The 22,274-nt window shown below is 47.1% G+C and overlaps 1 long non-coding RNA gene across 1 annotated transcript; it reads left to right on the top strand.

Moving 5' to 3' along the window:
• Window positions 1-3,482: 3,482 nt before the first annotated feature.
• On the top strand, window positions 3,483-9,874 carry LOC128336672 (uncharacterized). Its single transcript, XR_008312035.1, has 5 exons — window positions 3,483-3,719; window positions 3,833-3,991; window positions 5,185-5,473; window positions 6,667-6,840; window positions 9,623-9,874. It is a non-coding gene; the product is annotated as an uncharacterized LOC128336672 (long non-coding RNA).
• The last annotated feature ends 12,400 nt before the right edge of the window (window positions 9,875-22,274 follow it).

The raw sequence follows: 22,274 nt of genomic DNA, 5'->3' as shown, positions 1-22,274 counted from the left end.
AATTCATGGGAGCTGGTGTTAAAATACCTCATTCTGTCAATGTAAATGGTTCACCGAGCCGCCATTTTGTGACAGGCTCATTTTGTGACAGGCTCGGCCTCCTCCAGTTGCCATTTTGTGACAGAATCCACCTCTCCAAGATGCCATTTTGGGGCAGACCGCCTCCCCAGGACATCATTTTGTGACAGGCTTCGTCTCCCCAAGACGCCATTTTGTGGCAGGCCCCACCCCCAAGACGCCATTTTATGACTGGCTTTTCCTCCCTAAGACACCATTTAGTGCTGGCAGCTTGACCACACACATATACAGTAGCTCCCCAAAGCCTTCAGTCTCAGCCTCTACCGGCTGTACCATTTGCTAGCCATGGAAATTTTTCTCATCAATTTTCCTTCATGGTCCTTTCTGAAGCATTCTGATCACTTGCTATGTTTAGGCCACTTAACAAGCTATTCCTGCCACCTCTGTGGCCTGGGGGGAAAGTTCCTTTTCAGTCACATCTCGCTCGGGGGGAAAGATTTACTCGTCCCTCCTGTGGGAAAAAGAAAGCTGTCCAAAGCAGCTTTGGCAGCCTCATAATGGTAACGAAAAAGGAGGAGAGGCAGCAAAGATCAGTGCTCTTCTCCAAGGCTCTCTTATGACACAAGTAGGCAGAGCAGGTTTTAAGCCACCCACATTCAATGCATATTTCATTTGTCTTGTAAATCCCCCCCCCCCCCGAAAAAAACCCCTAAGGTATATAAAAGAAGCCGGTGAAAGAAGGCCTCCTGTGGCAATGCCATTTCCCGGGTTGTGTAAAATATGATTCAGAGCTATAATTAAATATAACAAAGAGATGTACTATCTGCAGCTAGGAGAGTTACATAATGAGAGAAGAGGGCCTGGCATTATGTGTCGCTTTTCCCATTTATAAAATCTCAAGAAGACAACATGGGGGTACAAGTCCAGAATGCCGTTGGACAAGATGCCGTCTAGCCAGAATTGAATTTGTGTTTGGTTTGGTTTGGCACATTTCTATACCACCCCATATGCACATCTCTGGGTGGTTCACAATCTAAAGCACCACAACAATGACACCACCTGCTAACTTGACAAAAAGGCACCTTTTACCATGGTGATTCTCTTTATTTAGCAGGGGGAGAGCAAACGGCCCTATCCAGCCCCAGCACAGCATCCCTCCAGTGGCTGTTGCTGGTGTCTATCTTATGTTTCTTTTTAGATTGTGAGCACTTTGGGGACGGATCCATCTTATTTATTTATTATTTCTCTGTGTAAACCGCCCTGAGCCATTTCTGGAAGGGCGGTATAGAAATCGAATAATAATAAATTATTATTATTATTATTCAATTTCTATACTGCAATAATAATCACAAACACAATTAAAACCATTTAAAATCTAGATAGAACTCTAAAACTCAAAGCTATAAATTAAAAGCCTGATTAAACAGAATTCAGATTTTTCTTTAAAAACAAAAAAGAAAGAGAAGGCGAGGCTCTAATTTTGTTACGGGGTGCATTCCAAAGTCTGGAGGCAACCCTAGAAAAAAACCAGTTTTGAGTCACCACCAACTGATCTGGTGGCAACCACAACCGTACCTCCCTTGATGATCTTAATAGGCGGTGGGATTCATGAGGAAGAAGGCATTCTCTTAAACGCCTTGGGGAAAGATGTGGTGAGACAGCAGGTCTGAATTGTCTACGGCCTATGCCTCACATTAAATTTTTCGAGGGGTCCAGTATTCTAACCAAGACGCCACGCTGGCTTCTTTCAGAAATGGGTTGCTCATCCGAGCACATTTGACTGATGAGGAAAAGACTGAAAAGATGAAGTCACCACAGGAGAAAAATGACTGCAAATGTTAGAGCAATAAACCACAGTGTGTGTTCCTATTTGTTTGGAGCCAAATTCTGGAGCAAAATATGCAAATATTAGAGTAATCTAGTCAGGCCCGAAGCATTGTTGTTTCCAAACGTTTCCAAAATTAATGCCAAGCTGAGACAGATTTTGGCACAGGATATTGGCGAAATGCATCACAGCTCCATAAAAACTCACTAAAATGGGAGTTCTCAGATTTTGGGCCCCAGATGTTGCTAGACTACAACTCCCATCATTCTCAGCCACCATGGCCTTTGGTGTTGTAGTCCAACATCTGGGGGCCCATGTTTGAGAACCTCCTGCAGTGAGAGACTTCTTAAAAAGTAAAATTACTTCAGTATTATGGGTTATTACATTGACATGGAATTCAGTGGCAGGCAGACATAGAGGTCATTCACACAATCAAAAACTGAGGCTGTTCTCATGACCCGTTGAACATAGGAACATAGGAAGCTGCCACATACTGAGTCAGACCATTGGTCTATCTAACTCAGTATTGTCTTCACAAACTGGCAGTGGCTCCTCCAAGGTTGCAGGCAGGAATCTCTCTCAGCCATATCTTGGAGATGCTGCCAGGGAGGGAAATTGGAACCTAGATGCTCTTCCCAGAGCGGCTTCATCCCCTGAGGGGAATAAATTCCAGTGCTCACACTTCTAGTCTCCCTTTTGTATGCAACCAGGGCGGACCCTGCTTAGCTAAGGGGACAAGTCATGCTTGCTACCACAAGACCAGCTCTCTGGTTAGGCTGGTCGTGAGAAGTGGCATGATCCTCGCAGAGCCCCTCTATTCCACGCTCGCCTAACCCCCTTAACAAATCCAGCTTGTAGCTAAGGTTAAGGGTGCTCTCACACCCTTAATCTGGCTACCAGGTATCGTGTGACTCTTCGAGCTGTGTGCAGTCTGAGGAGTCACAGAGAGGAGTCACAGAGACGGGCTCATAGAGCTCCCATTTGAGGGGGGAATCTCCAATACAATATGCATGCTACATGTATTGAGAGATGCTCGGAGGCCAGAACAACAAGTTACGGCCCTGGATTCCTCTGTCCTACTCTGTGCTTCATGGAGCTGCACAGAGCAAGGCTGTGGGAGATGTGCCGAAGAGTAGGGATGTGCCCAGAACCAGAGACAGCTGGTTCGGCAGCAAGGGGGCACTTCTGGTTTGACACTGCCCGGGGCAGCAAGGAGGTAGGCTGCCACCTCGCGCCAGTGATTTTGCAGACAGCGCCAGTGAGGGAGACACGGAGGGAGTAAGCGCACCCTTCCTGCTCCTTAAAGGTAAACCCCTGGCCGAACCGGCGAACTTTCAAACCGGTTCGGCGGTCCACAAAAGGACTGCCGAACCGGTTCGTGCCCATCCCTACCAAAGAGGACCTGCTTGGTCATCTGGGGCGAAGCTAAAGTAAAAGCAGTCTTTCCCTCGTGCCTTCCCCACACTGTGAATCACCCCTCTGTGTTCTACTCTGGTTTGGGAGCTGTGTGTGCTCCCAGTTTTTGGTTGTGTGGAAGCAAGGTTTTCCTCCTACCTGGCTTCCACACAACCAAAAATTGGGAACACACACAGCTCCCAAACCTGGGTAGAACATAGTTTTTGATTGTGTGAATGAGGGCCCTCCATGTGTGAAAGCGAGTGCAGGGTCATCTCCCCCTGCAGATTTCAGCTCGCCTGGTCCTGATCTCTCTCCCCTTCTCAGTCTTTCTTGCCACATGATCTTGGACAGGAAGAGAAAATTTGCCTGGAGAGCAGATTGGAAGGTTTGGCCGAATCCCAAAAGACCACATTTTCTAAGATGAATCTGGCCTGTTTCTGAATACGCTTGAAAATGTCGAGCAAGCTTCATCAATAAGGTAAATTAGTATTAATTACCTGACTTCTAGAAGTATTTAATGTCGATCAAAAATCTTCACCCCCTCATAACATCCTTTGTCACCCCTTTGCTCCCCCTGACTATTTCTTCTAGACCTGCCCCTGAATGCTAAGAATATCGAGTCTTCGCTACAGAGTACTGGCATCATAAACTGCTGTAATATTGACCTTGGGTGATATTGTGCCTATCAGTTCGGAAGCGATGCAGGACTTCCCCACAAACAAGGCAGTGGTTTCTGCATACTTCATGTTGGTGATTGTCATGGTTTTATAATGCTTGAATTATGTCTGTGTGATCATGTTTTTATTTGTTTAAATGGCACATTTTGACGTCATCTGCAGTTTTATGAGAAGCATTGAGCAGTTTGGGGTAAGGCTTATCCATATTAGATTCATAAAAAATGAGCATATTCGAGCAGCAGCATGTCAAGTAATATAACACCAACAAGAACAAAAAGCGGAGCTGTTTCACTTCGGCTAGAGGGTCATCATAAACTGGTATATCCAATCAGTCTGGGGTTTCCTGGGAGTGGAGCATCCCCTGCTAACTGAACAAAAGAGGCACCTTTTAAAAAGTGGTGATTCTTTTTATTTAGCAGGGGGAGAGCAACTAGCCCTATCCATCCCCAACACTGCATCCCTCTAGTGGCTGTTGCTGGGGTCTATCTTACATTTCTTTTTAAGATCATGAGCCCTTTGGAGTCAGGGGATGGAACCGCTCAGGGAAGAGCATCTGCATGTTTGTACACAAAAAGACCCAGATTCCCTCCCCTAGCATCTCTAAGATAGGGCTGGGAGAGACTCCTGACCATTTGTTTGTTTGTTTGTTTTTACATTTATATCCTGCTCTTCCTCCAAGGAGCCCAGAGCAGTGTACTACATACTTAAGTTTCGCCTCACAACAACCCTGTGAAGTAGGTTAGGCTGAGAGAGAAGCGACTGGCCCAGAGTCACCCAGCAAGTCTCATGGCTGAATGGGGAGTTGAACTCGGGTCTCCCCGGTCCTAGTCCAGCACTCTAACCACTACACCACGCTGGCTTGTAACCTTGGAGAAGCTGCTACCAGTCTGTGTAGACAATACTGAGCTAGATGGACCAATGATCTGACTCGGTATTTGGCAGCTTCCTGTGTTCCTATGATCACTTGACAAATATTGAATAGTCAGAGAATATCTGTTGAATATTCAATGCTGAAATTTGCAGTGGAGAAATTTTGGCAGCAAAAGCATTTCGGCTCTAGGGGTTCTTATTTATTATGGCAGAGATGCCATGGCAAGGCGGTGTTTTGGGAGCTTGCTTCTTCCCCATTTCATGTGAATGATGTACTTCCCGACCAGCTCTAGCACCTGCGTGGCATTCTGTTTCTTTCTCTGTTTCCTGTCTTGCTCTTGAGGCTAGTAAGTATATACTGTCACTCTCTGACTCCTCTAATTCCTTTCTTGATAGATGGGTTGGTAACTTGCAAGCTGTCTGACAGATAGCCACCATTTGTCATGGCCAGTCATGATGGAATATGTGGAAGAGAAGGAGACACCAATTCCAAGTGCCCATTTCTAGGGCAACCCATAATAAGAGAGGCTTTCAAAGATCAGCTGCTGAGTGGTTGGTTCCCAAAGATCAAATCCCACTTGAAGAGTCCATAAAAGACGTAGGACTTGTACGATAACTCTGCGATCCCCCCCAAAATGGATTCCGTCTGATTTCACATTTCTGGACCAAGAAGAAAGATGCCGCGGTGTGTATATAGTTATGTGCATAGTTAATTCTTGAGGCGCTTGCTAGGATCTTAGGAAGCAACATGATGTATCAGATTAAAGGGATGAACATGGAGCATGGCGGAAAAATAATAGTTTAGCCAACTGACCCCCCAAATCAATACTTTCGACACAAAGAAAACCCAGAGGGAAACACAGGCAGCAGTTCTTGAAGCCTCCATAGCTATTGGCTTTGAGGACTCTGGCTTCTGTTGAGTAAAATGAGCCATCCCTCACCATTGGCTTAACTGCTGGGATGTGTAAAAGAGTTTGAAGAAGTTAATGGGCACTGATAAGAAAAATAATAGTTTAGCCAACTGATTCCCCAAATCGATAAGTTTGACAAAAGGAAACACAGGCAGCAGTTCTTGAAGTTTCCATAGCTATTGGCTTTGAGGACTCTGGCTTCTGGTGAGTAAACTGAGCCCTCCCTCACCATTGGCTTAACTGCTGGGATGCGTAAGAGTATGAAGAAGTTCATGGACACTGATAAGGGGCACACACACACACACACACACACACGGACATAGAATTTCACTTGTAAGAAATATGTGTCTGGTTAGATCAGGGCTGGGTAAACCTGGTCCTCCAGATGTTGTTGAACTACAGCTCTCATCATCCCCAGCCACAATGGCTGGGGATGATGGGAGTTGTAGTTCAACCACATCTGGAGGACCAGGTTTGCCCAGCCCTGGGTTAGATCATCATTGTTGTTAAGCTCCCAAAGATGAAAACCTCGGGGGGGGGGGAGTCACCTCACGTTTTGGTAGGGGGTGGTGTGGGTGTATTTTTATTTATTTATTTATTTATTTAAAAACTTTTTTCTGTGCCTCTGCAGGCGGCAGCAGCTTCAACAGCATCCATAACAGCACTGTGTTTTATACAGCCCTACAACTTCATGTGACAGGCTGTTCCACTGCCAAAAGGCTCTTACAGTTAGGAAGACAAAATGAACAATTTCCTCACTGTAGGAACTGTTTGACTGTGGAACAGTCTGCCTTAGGCAGTGGTGGGCTTCCCTTGGTTGGAGCTTTTCCAGCAGAGGGTGTGTGGCATCTGCCAGGGATGTTATAGCAGTTTCCTGCACAGAGGGTTGGTCTAGAAGACCTCTAGGGTCCCTTCTGACTCAAAAATTCTATAGACACAATTCTACCCAGATTCTCTTATTCTATAGGGATGCTGTAGCAGTGTCCTACATTGAGGAGGGGGGGGTCAATCTAGAAGATCTCCAAGACCCCTTCCAATTCTGAAATCCTGTCATTCTAAGCACTGGGAAATTTACTGGCCGAGGGAAAGCGCCCCTATCTCTCAGACTGGCTCCAAGGATGCTGTTCAACTCTTCTACAAGGTTTCCCACTTTTGTTGTACCCTGCATCTTCCAGGGGGTGGGGGGCGGGGGAAAGCAATTTTCAAGAAGCTGGAAGCCACCCTGGAGAGATTGTAATGGCTCTGTATTGTGAAAAATGTTGAGGGAGGGACCTTCAGGAATAGCTTCAGTCAGAGTTGGGGACTGTAAGGGGCAGATGTGTGGTGCAAACTGGTCCGATGTTGGCTTTCTGCAACAGGATCTGCAAGGGTCTGAACCCTGAAGGCAAATGATCTCATTTGAGGTAATACGTAACATGACTTACAGTCGTCTGGCCAACCCTTTTGGTCTGTTGAGGCTGAAATCTTAAGAGTCTTTGCCATTTGAAAAACATGCACTTAAAACACAGATGCTATGTGACAGTTCAGCGTGTTCACAGCTCAGATCAAACCGACCGTTCTCACCTGTCACAAACCCTTCTGCAAAATTAGCACACTGTTAAACAGTGCAATGAGGAATCTTGTGGCCTCTTTCCCCACACAGTCAGCCTGTGCCATGGGAAGTTCGACTCCCTTCTTAGTATCTAAGATGGGAAGGGGGTTGGAGCTAAGTACGTTTAGCCTGGAAGTTTTTCACATGGGGCTTTTAAAGCCCTTCAACTGGTATCTCTTCCAGAATGAAAGGGGTCCGTTCACATATCGGGTAGATTTACCCCGAACGAAGTCCCTCCGAGTTATCGGGGAGCAGTTCACACACAATTTGGGCTTTTCACTGCACATTTTAGAGTGTGGCCTGATTTATATCCGGGGTAAAAAAAATCCACGATTTGAGTCTTTTTGGGGGGACAACTTCGGGTTCGCAGTAAAGCCTCCCAGTAAATCCCCAGGAGAAGAGAATTATAAGGGAGATACGAGGGCTGTTGTCAAGTATCGGAACCGGTCTCACATCGAAGAAGGAAGCGGGTTGGAATCAATATTCCCTCTAACAGGGATTCCCAGATGTTGTTGCTACAACCAGAGGTGCTCTAACCTCTGGACTTCACACCTCCCGGGGCCCCGCCCAACTCCTCTTTTGTCTGTCCTGGGTGTTGTGGTTGCCCCTGGTCCATACTGCGCCAGGAAGCTGAGTGTGATTGTGTCCTCTGCCAGGTACTTTAAAGACAGAAGGGGGAGTGGAGAAAGAAATATGTGGGATGGGGAGACGTTAAGTTGTGTGTTGAAATGTTTCTGCGCGTGCATATTTGCATCAATAGACCAGTTTTATATTCTTACATTCTTGTGAGTTCAGTTGCTGTTTGGGCCCTCAAAAACCCATGTGTTAAAAATACTGTGTGTGTCATGGGTGTGTGTGTGTGTGTGTGTGTGTGTGTGTGTGTGTGTGTAGGGGGATGATGCTTAACTTGCAGCAGCGGGTGGGCTCCAAAGGCCTTTCGGTCCGGGTTCCAAAATTACCTAGGTGCGCCTCTGACTACAACTCCCATAATCCCCAAGCAAAAGCCATTGCAGCTGGGGATTCTGGGAGTTGTAGTCAACAACATCTGGGAACCCCTGTTAGAGGGGACACTGGTTGGAATTACAAGGAAGTAGATTTAGGTTAGACATTAGGAAGAATTTCCGGACTGCAAGGGCTGTTTGGCGATGGGACAGTCTGCCCCATGCAGTGCGGGGAGGGGGGGGTGCTCATTCACGGAAGATTTTCAAACAGAGGCTGGATAGTTGTCTGTCAAGGATGCTGTAGCAGTTTCCAGTACTGGGCTGGTCTAGAAGACCTTCAAGGTCCCTTCCACGATCGCTCCCACTAGAGTTTACAGTGTGGAAAGCCAGCCACTAAAATTTTCTCTACTCCCAGACTGGCTATTTCTCCTAGCCCAAAGAAGTTCTCATTAACAGGTTCTATAATTCATTAACTCTTCTAGCTATTTTCATCTCAGAACATATGTAAGTTAAATTACACATTTAAAAAATTTAAATCAGAACTTTTTTAGAAATGTCAGGCCCCTCCTTAGAGGAGGACATGACTCAAAATCCATAGAAAGGAAATTATAAAACCTATGGTTGTTGTTTATTCTTTGTGATATTACCTGCATTTCATTTATTTTAACTGGGTGCTTTTCAGTGTTTCAAAGCGATTTTTCTTGTGTGTCACAAAAAGAAAACAAAAGAAAACCAGAGTGAAATATGGCAGCCAACCATAAGCACAAAGCAAAATAACAATTGTTATAGCGTTGTGATTAACTTCATAAATACAATTGCATAGTAAACTAGAATTACAAAATTTAAATCGGAGAAACCAACACATTAGGGATGGATATTAACATGATAGCTATCAGCCCACAAGGCTGAAAATAAAGACCACCCCATTTTAAAATTATTTTGTACCATTGAGGTTTTGAATATGCCGTATTTATCCAAATAGAAGACAACCCTGAATTTAAGATGGCCCCCTTAAAAACACAGGTTTAATACAGGTTATATCTGTATTTACCTGAAAGGAGGAAGACTCTGACTTTAAGGACAGTGGCCATGCCAGTAATTTGGCGTTTTTCAAAACTCAATGAAGGGGATTTTACATAGGCTTTAGATATGCAGAATGGATGTAACCTGAGCTTTTGTGTCTGAATTGATTTCATTAGCCTGCAATTTTCTTCATGACAGAGATAAATCTCTGATTTCTGCTTTAAACTTCCCTGCCTCTTAAATTGTCTGGTGCATGTGTGTGGAGGGGGAAACATGAGGGCAGTCACTCACAAAGGCAAGGGTTAAGCATCCTGCTGTTGGATCCAGCTTTGGGGAACTTGTCATGCCATTCTTCTGTTCCTCCGTAGCTGTCAAACTAACAACAACAAAAAAGCTCTATCGCCTCCTCTTCTCTGTGATGTGATTTGTGACTGGTTGGAGGAAAAACCTGGAGCAAGCTGGCTGGAACACACAGGAAAAAGATCTTCCAGAGATTCCAGAGGCGACCCTACGTGGACTGTCCATTTAATCCCCCAAATTAAACATCTTGCGAATCTGCTGCGAAGCAAACTTGTGTGAATAACTCCCAGATAATCTCAATGGGCGAAGAAAACATTCTCTTAAATAAGGTATGTAAACTGCAATGCGAACTTCTTTGTTGAACAGTGGTATATAGGTAGTAGTAATACTAATAGTAGTTGTCATCGCTTTCTATGCCCTGGAGGATTGGGCCGTAAGGATAAATTCCTGCACGCAGATGCTCATGCTTCTGAAAGTGTTTGAGATTAAATGTACAAAACTGGTAGCTCTGAAGCCATCTAGTTAATATCCCAGAGGCAATTATTTTATGGGATTTTATTTTATAGCTCAGTGAGCTCCAGGTAGGGCTGGCAAACACTCCCCTCTGAATCCCTGGAGAGCTGCTGCCGGTCAGTGTAGACAATACTGGGCTAGTTGGACCAGTGGCCTGACTCAGTATGAGGCAGCAACCTCTGTTCCTATTCAGTCACTTCACTCCCCATCTCCCATGCTGTTTTGTTCAGAGACAAGATGTCTCTGGAGACTGGTTGCAGGGGGAGCAACAGCCGGAGAGAGAGCATGCCTGCCTTCCTCTCCTGCTTGTGGGCCTCTTGAAGGCATCTGTTGGGGCACTGTGGGAAACAGGATGCTGGATCAGAAAGACCTTGCTCGGATCCAGCAAGGATGTTAAATTCTTAACACTCAGTCATTCCGCTTATTCAACAGCTAATCATTCAGCAGCTCATTCTTTTGTTTTTTAAAAATAGTTTAATATTGTGTTTCTGCTACCTAAGGGCCCAGGGCAAAGTAAAACTAAAAGAAATCCAATAGTAAAATATTGCAATAAAATGATGAAATTAAAAAAGAAAGAACTAAAGAAAGCATCATTAACTCACAAATGCCTGCTAGAATAACAGTCTTAACCAGCCATGGAACCTTCCTGGAAGATGGTTCCTAAGCCAGAAATAAGGACCTTCCTTATAGATTCTGTTTGCTGATCCCAGCAGATGCTACGGCTTGTTGAGAGAAGAAGGTTTTCTCTCTTGAAGGTTTGATGAGGAGCCAGGGTATTTTGGGGCTAGGCAGTGCCTGAGTTCAGGGGCCATGACCAAGAAGGCCCTGCTCTTCACCTACAGTTGCCAACAGTCATGATGCAAGTCCTTGGCATGCACATGAGGTCCACCTCCAGCATTGGGAAGGATGTGTCAAGAGTGGGTGTGTCGTAGGAATCCACCAAACTCAAAATTATTCTACCCTACTTGTGGTACAGAGCCTGATATCTGTCCCTCACTTCAGATTGAAGTTACAGATGCCAGATTCCATATTGCAAGTAGCGTAGAACATGCCGAGATTGGTGGGTTCCTATGACACATCCAATCTTAGCATATCCTTCCTGAGACCAGTAGGACCCATGTGCATTACCGGTGCTCTGATGGCTTGGCCAAACCACTAGTTCAGTATGTTGTGCAACGTCGCCCTGTCAGGGCTGTCCCTAGGGGCTTGCGGGGCTGGGGGCAAATCAGCAGGGGGCGAGGGGCAGCGTGCTAGTGGGAGGACCAGTGAGGGAGGTGTGCATTCTGGCCTGATCTGTGTCCCTGGGTTGGGGGCCTCACTGACCACCAGAGGTGCATCTAGGTAATTTTGGAGCTTGGACCTAAAGGTCTTTGGAGGGCCCACCTTCTCTGCAAATTAAGCATCATCATGCTCAGCCGAGTGATCACATCACCCAGGACAGACTAAAGAGGATTTGGGGGCTCCCAGGGGCTGTGGAGAGCCAGGACTTCAGCCCCAAAGTCCAGGGGTAAGAACCCCTCTGCTGGCCACTGACCGCCTTGTGCTCATTGCTAATTTGAGCAGAGAGACACCTTTTAAAGTGTTGATTCTCTCATATTTAGCATAGGGAGAGCAACTGGCCGTTTCCATCCCCAGCACAGCATCCCTCCAGTGGCTGTTGCTGGTGCCTATCTTATGTTTCTTTTTTAGATTGTGAGCCCTTTGGGGACAGGGGACCATCTTATTGGTGTATGATTTATTTTTCTATATAAACCACTTTGAGAACTTTGGTTGAAGAGCGGGATATAAATACTGGTAGTCGCCGTCATAGTCGTAGTAAAGACATGGCGAAGACGGTGCAGCCCCTGCCGTCGTCAGCCAAGCATGGGGCAGGCAGCAGCTCCCAAGTCTCCAAGTTTTTCCTCAGGCGGCGTAATTCCTTCTGCTTAGGCGCAAACACTCCTCTGGCCTGAGGCGTGGGAGCCCCATGGGCCTGTGACACCTTCACCAGCGACACCCCCCTTCTGTCCCTAGGGCCCGGGGTCCCGATGAAGAGGGGGAGAGGCGTTTCTGCCAAGGCAGCCTCAGCCATGCTGGGCACTGGCTGGATGCCTTCAGAGGCCAAGAGTGTCGCCTCTATTTATTGATCGATTGATTCGATTTCTATACTGCCCTTCCAAAAATGGCTCAGGGCGGTTTACATCAAAATAAAAACCATTCAAATCAATGAACAATTACAGTCAACACTAAATCCATTAAACCATTCAAATCATTGAATCATTCACGCTGAAATCATTTAAACCCAACCTTAAAATTTTAAAACCATAAATCTAATTAAAAAACTGGGTGAATAAATGTGTCTTCAGTGTCTTTTTAAAAGTTGCCAGGGATACGGAGGCATCTTATTTCAGCAGGCCACTCGGTGTACCTGGGGGCACCTACCAGCTAGTGAGCCACCTGCTCAATTACCTGCCTGCCTGCCTTGCGCATGGCGTGGGGGGCTGGGAGGAGATCTGGCCTCTGTTAGGGTCCAAGAGCACAGGGTTGGGGGCGGTCGCCCCAGCCGCCCCGCCCTAAGGGTGGCCCTGTGCCCTGCGTGTTTGTGTACGCACATGTTGCATTGCTCCTGCCTACAACATGGTCTCTCAACCGATGCGCAGGCCACGACTTTCATTCAAAGCACAGTCAGGCCTTTCATACAGAAAACAACTGTGTTGTGCCATTGGAAGTGTTAGCCAACCAAGTGCATGGCTGGAAATCACTTTCTCTTCCCAGCAACGCTGCCGATTCAGTGAGATCAAACATTTCAAGAGGCACACTTAATAATGCACTTTTCACAAAGGCGGTGAAATATTGATCGGAGGTAGTTTCATAACATGGAGCACTTTCACAGAGCTCTGCCTGTCTGTCATTGTTACCAATGTAGTAGATCAGAAAACACTCTGGGATTCTTTGCGTAGCGCATAGTGGAACTCAAACATAAATGGGGTGTACATGTGTGGGGCACTTCCCCCTTGCTATCATAAACACAGCTTTGCAAGGAGAAAAGACTGAACTACAACTCCCATAATCCCCAGCCATAATACATTTTAGCTGGGGATTATGGGAGTTGTAGTTCAGTGACATCTGGAGTACCAGATGTTCTTTCTACTCAGAGAGAAAAAAATACTTTGTGATATTAGGATTTTGCTTGAATCCTCCACAGCTGGAGTAATTTCCAAAGAGCACAAATTTCGGGTATCAGCGAAACCAACAGAAACACCATGCCTGGAGCAACCTTATCAGAGCTGGGTTTGAAGGAGAACATTTGTCGTCTGAAAAAGCTGAGCTCCACGAAGAACCAATCTGTTTAAATTCTCCTAATGCTTTGGACAACTGTTAAATGCTTGTCCACATGTGTCAGCAAACAGACCAAAGTAATTTAGGAACATAGGAAGCTGCCATATACAGAGTCAGACCATTGGTCCATCTAGCTTAGTGTTGTCTTCACAGACTGGCAGCAGCTTCTCCAAGGTTGCAGGCAGGAATCTCTCCCAGCCCTATCTTGGAGAAGCCAGGGAGAGAACTTGGAACCTAGATGCTCTTCCCAGAGGGCAGCTCCATCCTCTTACAGTGCTCACACTTCTAGTCTCCCATTCATGTGCAACCAGAGTGGACCTTGCTTAGCTAAAGGGACAAGTCATGCTTGCTACCACAGGACCAGCTCTCCCCACTGTGGGCCACTATGTGAAACAGGATGCTGGACTAGATGGGCCTTGGGCCTGATCCAGCAGGGCTGTTCTTATGGGAGAACAACAGTGAAACACCCACCTGGGTTGCTTCTGGCTGGTCCCCACAAGGACTGAGGGGAGCTCTTGCGAGATCTTGCTCCGAGATCCCGGTCGACATCAGTGCAGTGGTTAGAGTGCTGGACTAGGACCAGGGAGACCCGAGTTCAAATCCCCATTGGCCACTGTTACCCACACCTTAGTCATGTGATGTCTGATTGATTGATTGATTGATTGACTGACTGACTGACTGATCAATTTATACACCGCTTTTCATTAAAACAATCTCAAAGCGGTTTACAATATAATTTAAACAATGCAGCATGAAGAGCCAGCATGGTGTAGTGGTTAGAGTGCTGGACTAAGACCAGGGAGACCCGAATTCAAATCCCCATTCAGCCATGATCCTTGCTGGGTGACTCTGGGCCAGTCCCTTCTCTCTCAGCCTAACCTACTTCACAGGGTTGTTGTGAGGAGAAACTCAAGTATGTAGTACACCACTTTGGGCTCCTTGGAGGAAGAGCAGGATCTAAAATGTAAAAAAATAAATACAATAAATAACTGCCCTGAATGTCAGGGGGTATATAAAGGAGGACTGGCCAGTGATGAGGGGCCAGTCCAAGAGGAGAGCTGACTCTGGAGGGACACAGACTGCACCTCAGGGCAGCATCTCCAAAAGGGGCTGGGGGATGGAACCAGCCCCTGAAACGGAGTCGCGCTCCCCGCAGGTGAAAGGCTCTGAGACACTAGAGGGCCACCATCCCAGAGAAGAGTGTGTGGCACCTTTATCAGCCGTGACTAGGCTTGTGCCCATGACTGAAGCCTGAGCAGGAGAAGCGTCCAGTTCCGGCAGCTGTGTGCGAGTTCCTCTGATGTGATAACACAGCAACAGAGATCTATATACCGCTTTTCAACCAACGTTTCCCAAGCAGTGTACATAGAGAGATAACAAAGAAATGGATAAGTCAGATGGCTCCCTGTCCTCAAAGGGTTCATAGCCTAAAAAAGAAACACAAGACAGCCACCAGCAACAGCCACTGGAGGGACTGTGCTGGGGAGGGATAGGTCCAGTCAGTGCAATGCGGGTAGGCAAGGGGGAAACGGGATAGGCAGGGGCGTAGCTAGGGGAGAGGGGGCTCGTATTCACCCCAGTCCCCGGTGGCCCCTCCGAGTGAGGGAGATAAAAAACAGGGAAGGATGGAGCTGGAGGCCCTCAGGAACTTGGGGGCCCAGGTTCTTTGAACCCATCCGCTCAATTATAGCTACACCAAGGAGAGAGCAGGTACTGACAGGCAGGGTCATATCTAGGGTGGGGCAGGCAGGGCACGTGCCCCGGGCGCCACTTGAAGGGGGGTGCCATTTCTTAAAATTAAATTTTTTTAAAGGCTGCTGAAAACAAAATGGCCACCGCGCATGCTCAAATGGCCTCTGTGAGGCCCTAGGCCATACCAGGCCTCACAGAGGCCATTTGAGCATTCGTGGTGGCCATTTTGTTTTCGGCTGCAATTTTTTTGGGAAAAAATTATTTTTAAAAATGGTCACCGCACATGCTTAAATGGTCCCTGTGAGGCCCTAGAGGCCAGCGGGAGGGGGACCTTTGCATACCCCCCCAGCCTTTAGGAAGCCCCCCAAAGGGGCTACAGGTAATTTTTAAAAATATATATATTATATAAGTCACTGTACACATATTCAGATATGTGACTTGTATGTGACCTTCAGACTTGTATTTTTCTGCTGATATTATGGTAAAGTTATCTGAAAGATGGGTGTCAGATGCTTGGACAGGGGGCGCAATTTCAATGCTTGCCCTAGGCGCTATTTTCCCTAGATACGCCTCTGCTGACAGGGATCATCTGCAAGGCTCCTGCTGTGTAGGGAGGGCTTTCCCACCTACCTCCTTCGGCAGCTGGTACAGATGCTGGGGAGGATGGAGCCCTCCCACGGAGCGAGAGGCTAGCTGACCCTCACTGCAGATGCTCCCCTACCTTGTTTTTCCTTTGCACACGATCACTTAGTGGGACCGCATACCATGCTCCTGTGGTAGCAAGCATGGGTGGTCCCCTTTGCTAAGCAGGGCCTGCCCTGGTGTGCATCTGAATGGGAGACTACATGCATAAGCACTGTAAGATATTCCCCTGAGGTTAGAGCGAGAGCTCCATGGAAGAGTATCTGCTTGCATGCAAATATCAGGGAGCCCTTTACACACACTTTGGGGTTTTTTTTGTTGCGTCTTAGAGTGTAGCCCGATTTATATCCAGGGTAAAATAATCCACTTTTGGCATCAGGGTTTTTTGGTGTTTTTTTTGCAACTTTGGACTCACAGTAAAGCCTGGCAGTAAAGCCTGCTGTGTGAAAAATGCCCTGGGCTGCAGCAGGCTAGGAAAGTTAAGTAATGCAAGAACACATTTTGAAGACCATCACCTCTACTGTTTAATATGATTTGAAAACTCAATATAAGAAATTTAATTTGGAGAGGGGAGAACGGGGGGAATTCTAGCTGACCGTGTCAGAACATTACAAATTTGCAACTGCCTCTTGCCTTAATGTTCATGGAAGCCACCGACGCTATTTACGACCAGTATTTAATGAGGCATTTATAATTAAAACAATCTCAACATTTCAAGAGGTTTTTTTAAAGACAGTTTTAAAAAATGAAACATAAACAGAAATAAACAGGCTCATCCCATTTGTAAAGCAGCTGAAGAGCTTAACAATTAGCTGATTACCTAGCAACTACCGTGGAGTAAAGGATACATGGGGAAACGGTGTCTGACTTCAGGCTTTGAAACACTACAGCAAGAGTTCTTCTGAAACAATTATTTTGTTTTTCCTTCCACCACCCTCAGCCGTGCACAGTCTGACAATCGCAGTGTTTGTCAGAGGAAATCTGGCTACCGATTGCTTCATTTCCCCCCTCGTCATTTGCAAATAGTGAGGCACAGGCGGAAATTTGCCGTCTACCAAATCAGGATTTGATGGGAAAGAACGTCCCACCGTTTATCTACTTTTCTAGATGCTGAAGGCTTGGCATTCCAGGAATCTCAGAGCTCCTGAGATTCCAGGAATCTCAGTGGAAGTCAGCTCTCTCTTTCTTCAAATAGGAACATAGGAAGCTACCTTATACCGTGTCAGACCCTTAGTCCATCTAGCTCAGCATTGTCTACACAGACTGGCAGCAGCTTCTCCAAGGTTGCAGGCAGGAGTCTCTCCCAGCCCTATCTTGGAGATGTTGCCAGGGAGGGAACTTGAACCTTCTGCATACAAGCAGGCAGGTGCCCTTCCTAGAACGGCCCCATCCCCGAAGGGGAAGATTTGGCAGTGCTCACATATAGTATCCTATTCAGATGCAAACCAGGGTGGACCCTATTTAGCAAAGGGGACCAGCTCCCCTCCCCCAGTCCTTTGAGGATGGAACATAACTGGAGCTGCCTTATGCTGAGTCAGACCATCGGTCCATCTGGCTCAGTATTGTCTACCCAGACTGGCAGCAACTTCTCCAAGATTTCAGGCAGCAGCGTCTCTCAACCCTATCTGGTGATGCTTCCAGGGAGGGAACTTGGAACCTTTTGCATGAAAGTGTGCAGGTGCTCTTCCCAGAGTGGCCCCATCCCTTAAGGGGAATATCTTACAATGCTCACATGTAGTCTCCCATTTGAATGCAAACCAGGGTGAACCATGCTTAGCAAAGGGAACAATTCATGCTTGCCACTACAAGACCTGCTCTCTTCCAAGATTTGGTCACAAAACTAAATCAAAGAATAAGTGAAATGGAGGCATTCTGATGAAACAGTTATTGGATGGCTGCACTGTCAGTGCCAGGATGAAGATGGAAGTATCTGATTTTGTATTTACAGCTTTTGATTGCTTGGTGACAATATATAACTACCATTCATCACACTAGCTTCAGGAGCAGAAAGGGGGAATTTCCTCATTGCAGGAGCCGCCAAATATATTAAGAGGGCTATAACTTCTCTGGAACACTTTGAACACAGCAAGCTTAACGAGGCCATATATCAGATATTCACTCTCTCTAGATGTCTTCATGATCATTGGAAGCCTCATGTTTTATGCATTAGCTCCTCTTCCCATCCAGCTGCCCACCCACCCACCTCTGATGCCGAGAGACAATGGAGTAAGATATTAAAGCTCAACATTTGCAATTCTTCTTTGTGAGATTCTGCAAAAAATATCGACCAAGATGATGACAGATCAGCTACAGTGCCCAACTCAGCACCAGCTGAATAACCAGAGCTTTGCAGGTGGCAGCCATAATCTCTCTGATCACTCAGAATTGCAGGACATTTTCTGCAATTTTTGGCCACACCTTCAAGACGTAAGAACATAAGAGCAGCCTTGCCGGATCAGGCCCAAGGCCTATCTAATCCAGCATTCTTTTTCCCACAGTGGCCTATGAGATGCCTCTGGGAAGCCCACATGCTAGAGATGAGGGCATGCCCTCTCTCCTGCCGTTGCTCCCCTGCAACTGGTATTTAGAGGCATCCTGGTTCTGAGGCTGGAGGTGGCCTATAGCCCTCAGACTAGTAGCCATTGGTAGACCTGTCCTCCATGAATGTATGTAAAAAACAAACAAACAAACAAAAACCCTGATCCACCTGAAACTTGGGAGTTAAAGGAATCTCACCCCTTTTTCACCACCACCACCACCACCACCACCATCTTTGTTGTTGAAGGAAATCCATTGCTTTCCTCACAGAAGGAGGGGAAGCTGCCTTCTGCTGAGTCAGACCCTTGGTCCATCAAGCTCAAGATTGTCTACACAGACTGGCAGCGGCTTCTCCAAGGTTGCAGGCAGGAGTCTCTCTCGGCCCTATCTGGAGGAGATGCCAGGGAGGGAACTTGGAACCTTCTGCTGGCGGACGTGCAAGTGCTCTTCCCAGAGTAGCCCATTCCCTAAGGTGGATTGATCCCCTGCATCTGGTATTTAGTGGCATGCTTCCTCTGCATCCGCAGGTAGCCTATAGCCAGCCGGCCTAGTAGCCATTGGTAGACCTTTCCTCCATGAATTTGTCTGAGCCCCCTTTTAAAGCCATCCAGAGAATTCCATAGACTGAATTCAGTGGGAAAGTACTTCCTTTTGTTGGTCCTAAACTTCTTGGCCTTCAGTTTCATGCGATGACAACTAGTTCTGGTGCTATGGGAGAGGGAGAAAAATTTCTATCAACCTTCTCCACTCCGTGCATGATTTCATAGACTTTTCTCATGCCTCCCCTTAGTCACCTTTGGTCTAACCTAGGCCTGCAGAACTCCAGACTTCTTGCAAAAGTTGGGCTACAATCCCCATAATCTATAACCATTGGTCACTGTGGCTGGGGGTTGATGGGAACAAAACAGTCCTGGTCTAAATGAAAAAGCCCCAGATGCTGCAGCCTGGCCTTGTACGGAAGGGGCTCCAGGCCCCTGATCATCTTGGTTGCTCTCTTCTGGACAAGGTCTTGCTTGGCTGAACTCTAGCAATGGCACGTCGGAGGTGATTATATCAATAACAATCTTTAGCGGGGAGGTGCAATTGCCCCTCTCCAGGACCAGATAGCATCTCTCCAGTAGCTCTTGCTGGTATCTCCTCTGCTAATCCAAAGGCTGTGTGTTATCCCCTTATCATCCCCTGCAAACTGAGCAAGGAGGCACCTTTCTATTCTCTTTATTGAACAGAGGGAGAGCAACTGGCTTATCCATCCCCAGCACAGCATCTCTCCAGTGGCTGTGGCTGGTGTCTATCTTGTGTTTCTTTCTAAGATTGCTAGCCCTTTGGGGACAGGGAGCCATCTATATTTATACCTACGGAAACCACTTTGGGAACTTTGGTTGAAAAGCGGTATATAAATATTCGTCTTCGTCGCCATACCACATTGCTGGGGCCGTCACCCCAGCATATGGTTGAGGCCGTCACTCAGTGATAGAGCTAGATGGACCAAGGGTCTGACTCAGTAGAAGGCAGTTCCTAGATGGAGATGGGGCCGTAGCTCAGTGGAAACGGCCGCATCTGCTTTGCACTCAGAAAGTCCCAGGTTCAATCCCTGGCAGCATCTCCAGGTAGGACTGGGAGAGACTCCTGCCTGAAACCTTGGAGAGCTGCTGCCAGTCAGAGTAGGCAATGCTGAATTAGATGGACCAAGCGTCTGACTCAGTATAAAGCAACTACCCATATAACATTTGGATCATTGGCTTGCTGGATCATCCAGTGCTGATTCTCTGCCACAAGATGTGGTGACAGCCAACAACCTGGATGGCTTTAAGAGGGGTTTGGATAACTTCATGGAGGAGAGGTCTATCAACGGCTACTAGTCGGAGGGCTATAGGCCACCTCCAGCCTCAAAGGCAGGATGCCTCTGAGTACCAGTTGCAGGGAGTAACGGCAAGAGAGAGGACATGCCCTCAACTCCTGCTGTAGGCTTCCAGTGGCATCTGGTGGGCCACTGTGTGAAACAGGACTAGATGGGCCTTGGGCCCGATCCAGCAGGGCTGTTCTTATGTCCTTATGTAAATCCAAAGGCTGTTGCAAGCACTTCTCTGCAATTCCAGGAAACACACGAAGAATCACAACCAGAGGCAAAATCTAGGCACCACTTACAGAGCCATAAAAGAATTCATTTGTTTTATGTGCCAGGGAGCAGGGGAGGGGGGTGTTGGCAACCTGAAGTGCCATACAGGTTTGACTTCCAGACAAGCCTCTTTAATCAGCAGTGCAGAAACGCTTCCATTTTAATATGATGCTCCTCCTAATAAAAGGATTGCTGACTCCAAGGAAAAATGACGGTTGGGTTTCAACAGCACACCAGGTACAGTTTGTGAACATGGCTGTGAACCGAAATTAAAAACCATTAATTACTAATTGGGGGGAAATGCACGGAAGTGGCTTGACAAACATCAGCACCTGCCTGTGTCGCAAACACACTTAACCAAGCAGAAGCATCTGCATAAAAGTATGTGCTTAAATCAGGATTCTCATTTTGGTCCCCAGATGTTGTTTGACTTCAACTCCCATAATCCAATGGCCACTGGGGCTGGGGATTATGGGAGCTGAAGTCCAACAACAACTGGAGGCCCAATTTTGAGAACCTCTAGCTTGCCTTATTCTTTCAGTCACGGCTAGATGCACAGTTAGGGCTGAAACATCTCAAGGCACAATCTATAGAAGGTGTCTCAAAAGCACATAAGAACAGCCCTGCTGGATCAGGCCCAAAGCTGCCCATCTAGTCCAGCAATCTGTTTCACACAGTGACCCACCAGATGCCTCTGGGAACCCCACAGGCAAGAGCTGAGGTCATGCCCTCCCTCCTGCTGTTACTCCCCTGCAACTGCTATTGAGTGGCATCTTGCCTCTGAGGCTGGAGGCAGCCTCTAGCCACCAGACTAGTAGCCATTCATAGACCTGTCCTCCATGACTTTGTCCAATCCTCTTTTGAAGTCATCCAAGCTAGGGGCTATCACACCGCCCCATGGCAGAGAATTCCATAGACTAATGATGCGCTGTGTGAAAAAGTGGGAAACAGGATGCTGGACTGGATGGGCCTCTTTGGGCCTGATCCAGCAGGGCTCTTCTTATGTCCTTAAAGGTAAAGTGCACCATCAAGTTGATTTCAACTCTTTGCACTCACAGAGCACTGTGGTTTTCTTTGGTAGAATACAGGAGGGGTTTACCATTGCCTCCTCCTGCACAGTCTGAGAGGATGCCTTCAGCATCTTCCTAGATCGCTGCCGCCCGATAAAGGTGTTTCCCATAGTCTGGGAAACATACCAGCAGAGATTCGAACCGGCAACCTTCTCCTTGTTATTCAAGCATTTCCCTGCTGCGCCACTTAAGGTGGTCTCTTATGTCCTTTATGAGGCTGCAAAGATGAATACTTCTCCCTGCAAACATCTGCAAGAGCAACTGACGCTTCAGAGATGTGAAGCCCTGAAATATACATTGCATACTTTAAAGGCATGCCATTTGCCTGTTTGAAGGCAAATCCAATTTCCCCTGACTTTGCTTTCGCAGTGTGGGGCTTCCAAGAGCTCACCTGTGTCTTCCCTCTGGTTTGGGCCCCGTCTCTTCCCAGGAGCAGGAGGGGCTTAATCTAATCAGGAGAGGCTCAATCTAATCAACACCCTCACAAGTTGCCATCTGGACCAGGTTGGCTGGCAGCATGCTTCAGTGGGGATTTCCAATACGGCCTGTGCTCAAAGCATCCCTTGGTTGCGGCAAACCTATTAGAGAGCAGCTCCCAGCTCGGTGGAGGCTGAGTTTCGGAGCCGGCAACAAAGTTTGTTTCCATCTGCAAGTATCACTCACACAGCAACAGCTCACTTTCGCCCAGAGGGTGGGAGCCACCTCCACAAATTCATCATGTTGCTGCATCACATCTATGAACACATCCAGAGCCCTACTGGGAAAAAAAAAGCCTATGTGCTGATTCTCCACTCCTGCAATTGAGGACACCACATATACCGGGTGAGCGTC

This window comes from Hemicordylus capensis, chromosome 13, assembly GCF_027244095.1.
Source record: "Hemicordylus capensis ecotype Gifberg chromosome 13, rHemCap1.1.pri, whole genome shotgun sequence".
NCBI classification, from domain to species: domain Eukaryota; kingdom Metazoa; phylum Chordata; class Lepidosauria; order Squamata; family Cordylidae; genus Hemicordylus; species Hemicordylus capensis.
This window is presented reverse-complemented; position numbering and strand designations above follow the sequence as displayed.